Genomic DNA, 5016 nt, shown 5'->3' on the forward strand with positions numbered 1-5016 from the left:
CAGAAAAAACTCGCAGGTTCATGAACTTGTGCTTCCCGCTCACATTCTATCACCTGGACCAGTTTCACTGCTACGCAGACGCCTCTACCTGTGTCACAGGAACTGGCAGTAAACTCTTCTCTGGGACACTCACTCTTTCAAGAAAACATTCTCCCCTGCACTTACGTTTGTCAGATTATATTTAAAGAAATCTACCATTTAATGAAAATTCTACCAGATCATGGAGATCAAACTGGAAGAAGAAACGTGCGGACGGGCGCCCTCTGCTGGCCGCAGGCTGCGCCGCCCGCCCTCACGTGTGCCTGTAGTAGAGCAGGTGGTACCTCAGGGGTCAGGCAGGGGCAGACTCAGGACCTTCTCCCTCAGGAAGTTCACAGGGGGCTCTGGCTTCTCTCAGCTGGGCTCTGCCCCTCCTCTTCCTGCTCCTCCTCTTCTAAACCTTCACAGCTGTTGTCCTCTGACAGGTTGGAAATCTGACTGGCAAAACCTCTTTGTCCAACCAGATGATGGTTTCCATTTGACGGCAGTGAACTCTCCTTCCCTTAAACGTGGGAGTGGTCTTCAGTCCGTCCCATTTCTGCTCAATGCTTCCTGGTGAATGACCTTCTTCATGGTGCCCCGGATGGCGATGCAGCCAAGTCCTGGAGGCCTCGGACGGCCAGGGGGGCTGTGGGGCGAAGGACAGGATCAGTGTCTGTGACAGCACAGGCCTAAGCAACCAAAAACTGTGTCTTGACAACACAGCCCAGGACGGGAGCTCATTGCAGAAGGCTCTCTAAGCACATCACCCTGAGCTCTGACAGGGAAGGGAAGCTCCCTGCTGCTGGTGACTCGGCAGCGACAGCCTGGCTCCTCTTCTCCCGTCGTCACCTGGCTCCTCACTCTGGTCCCTGTGTCCACGCACAGTCCTTCCGTCCAGCGCATCCTGCACTCCCCTGGCCACTTCACTGTTTCCAACATGCTGTACGGGATGGATGTTTCCTTTCTGTGAAAGTAAAGTGGATCACAGCATCGTAAAGAACAAAACTGCACAGCACACCCAAGAGAAGTAAAACCTGGCGACTACAACTCTGTTTAATGCAGGCCCTGCACACGAGGACGTGAGGGATTCTCTCACAGGGCAAGGAACTAGGGGGTCAAGTGTTTCATTCATTAAACTCAGCATCAGCATCTCTTTTCCCCTCCAGTACGTAAGTACTCCAAAAATCACAACCCACAGTAGGGTGCTCTCACACTGTAACATTTATTTCCCAAATTGGAGAGATCTGTGCAGAATCTCAGCAAATGCCCACTGGTCCGGGGGAGCCCTGGAAACTCCAGTGATCCCAAGCTCTCTGTACCTTCTCTACATTGTCAGCACCAACTCTTCTGTCTGCTCACTGTCCTCCTCCAGGAAGGGCTCCAGGGCTCATCCTGCTACTCCACACGCTGCTGCTCCTAAGGCAGCTGGAAGGAGTCCTGCACAGGCCACCAGACCTCCCCCTGCACAGGGGCCACATGGGGAGGAGCCTGCTCCCGGCAGCCTGAGTCCCTTGCTGGCTGCCCCCCGCCCAGCCCCAGTGGCCTTTCCTAAGGCTGTGATTCCCACCCTCTCTCCTCCCCTGTCTATTCCTGGGTCTGACACCTACTCTGTGGCTTTGATGAAACTGGCCAGCAGCACCCAGGGCTCTAACCCAGCCCTGACCAGGGTCCAGAGCCTCCCACAAGCCCACGTCTACAACATCCTCTGACACCTTCCTCAGACAGGCCCCAGGGCCTCCAGGAGTCCTTTCCCGAACAGCCCAGGGTCTGACTTCCCATCCTCATCTCCAGACTGGAAAATTCAGTTTGCCTCCTAACTGGTTCCTGCTGCGCTATCCCTGGATGCCCACTGTCAGCCGACCCCGTCTACTCGACCTCACTGTCTGCGCCAATGTGACATTACTCATCTACTGTTGTTCACTTCATGAGCCTAAACAGCATCACAGGATTATTTACCATCCAACACACTGGGAAGCCATGGCCTCAAACACCACATCCCAGGGTGCCCTCCAGGGGCCATGACTCCCATCCAGGCACGATCAACCTCCCAGACATCTGACCGTCCCCTTACCTTCCCTGACCGCAGTCAGCATCTGCTCAGTTCTTCTGTGGGATTCTCGGGGAGCACATTCAGTGCACACCTCCACCTGGGCAGAGCGTGATCCTGAGTGCAAACACACCACCTCACATCAGAAACACCGGGCAGCTCCCTGTGGTCCGTGCAGCAAACTCCAGCCTACCCTGTGGACTGTGAGGGTCTCCCACATGCTGCCTCTGAGCACCTGGAAGTCCACACACCACAGTCCCAGCTCAGATCCTTCCCTCCCTCCCTCTCTCTCCTCAGGGAATTCCTCTCAAACATCTCACTCTCTACAAACTTGATGCCTCGCAGTCCCTTCTACTTTCCACAGATGCTCATGATCACAGTTCATCACGTTTCAATGACCATGTCAGCCTCACGTGACCTGCACTTAGCAGAAACCGAGAATGCTGTCACTGTTTCATAAATGATCCCTCTCCTACATTAAAATACAACCCAGAAGTAATTCACTAACGTATTTTCTTTCAGTGGTGAGATTAAGGTGACTTGTTTTCCTTTTTTATTTTTTAATTTTCTGAATTATCAGAAAGTACAGTGCATGTTGAATGGTTTTATTTTAAATGAAGACTTTTGCAATTCTCCTTGCTGTGTATATTTTTATTGAAATTAGGAAACTACATTTACAAGAATGCTTCACTGGGTCTACACCCTGACAGAGTGAAAGGCACAGGCCTGGCCCAGGAAGGCCCCACTGCAGACCTGCCCACCCCACCCCCACAGGCAAGTGGAGTGGCCACCAGCTGCTCCAGAGCAGGGGGATCTGGGATCTGCAGGAGCATCATGGCCAGAGGTGCCCAGGACATATTCTCCACAAGGCAGATTGACTACCTTCTAAGTGGCTCTTCTGCTTCCCATGGCATCACCAGTGCAGCTCTCTGCAGATTTTAAAACCAGGCTAAAATAACCTGCAATGTACTAAAAATAAATTTTAATTTTTTTAAAATAATTTTATTGATTTTTTAGAGAAAGAGGAAGGGGGAGAGAGAGCAATGAGATAAATAACTTCAATGAGAGAGAGAACCATCCCTCAGCTGCCTCCTGCATGCCCCCTACTGGGGATCAAGCCCGCAACCTGGGAATCAAACCCAGACCTCTCATTCTGTGGGACATCACTCAATACACTGAGCCGCACCAGCTGGGCAGATTATAATTTTTAAATTGCCTAAAAATCACTTGGAAAAGTTTATGGCTACAGTAGGTTGAAATGCTTTTTAAGACATTAAAAGACCTGAGCAGCGAAGTCAGGGTCCCCGTACTCATGTAACTGGATGATTCTCAACTTCCTCGACTCCAAGCGACGCGGCTGGACCAGAGGCAAGAAGAAGACAGCCAGGATCTTCTTGGTTTCCCAAGCTAAAGGGCCCTTAGGTTAAATTTAAACAATTATTCCTTCATTAGGTTAAATTTAAACAATTATTCCTTCATATAGTCTACAAACTTAAATTTCAACAATTATTCCTTCATATAGTCTACAAACTCACTGACACAGGAATTATGAAATAACCTGACAGTTCAGGCCCCTAGAAGGAACGAAATGAATAAGTAACTCATTAATTATGTGAGTATGTTTAAACTGAACATATTTAAGCTTCTAAACTTAACTTAAGTTCTGTTTACAGATGTGTATGACAGAGGCAGACATTGAAGGACCATGGGAGGAAACACTCAGATGAGAAGTGAGGGTCTGACAAGACACCTGCCACGTGGGGGAGAGTAGGGAACACTCTCAAGTGATGAACAACAAGACAAACCCACCAGAATGCATCCTGGCCAGTCAGACACCCTGACAGAAGGTGGGAACTCACAACCCACAGCAACAAAAGCTACAGTGACACAATAATGGCTACTTCCAGGGGGATCAAGAATTATTGTCAGTCTGGGGAGATGCACACAAACACGTTCCAATGCGATTCCCAGTGGCCCTGTTGGAGGGCAGCTGGAGTCAGTTGGATAACACGCTGCAATGTAGGTCTCACTGGAGAGAACAAAGACTATGAAGAGCCCTGGCCAGTTTGGCTCAGCGGTTAGAGCATCGGCCTGCGGTCCAGAGAGACCCGGGTTCGGTTCCCGCTAAGGGTACGTACTTCGGTTGCAGTTTGTCCCCGGCCCTGGTTGGTCGTGCGGGTGGCAGCCACTCGATGTGTCCCTTCACGTCGATGTTTCTCACTCTCTCTCCCTTCCTCTCTCTCCCTCCCACTCTATCTGTACAAAAAATGGAAAAATATCCTCGGGTGAGGATAAAAAAAAAAAAAAAAAAGACTATGAAGAGAATCAGGAGCGAGTGCAGAGAACACAGAAAAAGCAGAGAATCAGAAAATAGAGTAAAGAACACAGAATACAAAGAGAATCAGGAGACAGCAGAGAGAACTCAAGAAAGGAAAAAAACAAAGAACACAGAAAATGAAAAGAATCAGCAAACAAGAGATAGAATGCAGAAAACAGAGCAAATCGGAAGACAGGAGAGAGCAGATAAAAGAGAGAATCAGGAGAGAGAGGAGAGAACACAGAAAACTGAGAAAATGCAGAAAGTCCGAACATAGAACTGAGAATGGAGAAAACAAAAAGAATCTAAAGAAACAGGAAAAAATGCAAAAAACGTTGAGAATCCAGAAATATTCTATTTTGCAAATAGATGAAAGAATTAAGAGAGAAAGCAGACAATGCAGAAAAAAAGGAGATAAAACAGATAGCAGAAAACAGGGAGAATCTGGGGTGAATGTAGAAAACAGAGAAAACAGAGAAAATGAAGAAACAGAGCAGAGAACGGAGAGATTCAGGAGACAGAGGAGAGAATGCATAAAATAGAGAAAATCAAGAAGTACAGTAAAGAACACAGAAAGAAAAAGATTCAGTACAGAAGGAGGAGAATGCAGAAAACAGAGAATCAGGACATA

At 48.6% G+C, this 5016-nt stretch overlaps 1 long non-coding RNA gene across 1 annotated transcript; it reads right to left on the bottom strand.

The window, feature by feature from the left end:
- Positions 1-713: 713 nt before the first annotated feature.
- On the bottom strand, positions 714-3447 carry LOC118633716. Its single transcript, XR_004960253.1, has 3 exons — positions 3379-3447; positions 2093-2185; positions 714-985 (listed from the first exon to the last, which is right to left on the bottom strand). It is a non-coding gene; the product is annotated as an uncharacterized LOC118633716 (long non-coding RNA).
- Between the last annotated feature and the right edge of the window lie 1569 nt (positions 3448-5016).

This window comes from Molossus molossus, unplaced genomic scaffold (genome assembly GCF_014108415.1).
Source record: "Molossus molossus isolate mMolMol1 unplaced genomic scaffold, mMolMol1.p scaffold_m16_p_19, whole genome shotgun sequence".
NCBI classification, from domain to species: domain Eukaryota; kingdom Metazoa; phylum Chordata; class Mammalia; order Chiroptera; family Molossidae; genus Molossus; species Molossus molossus.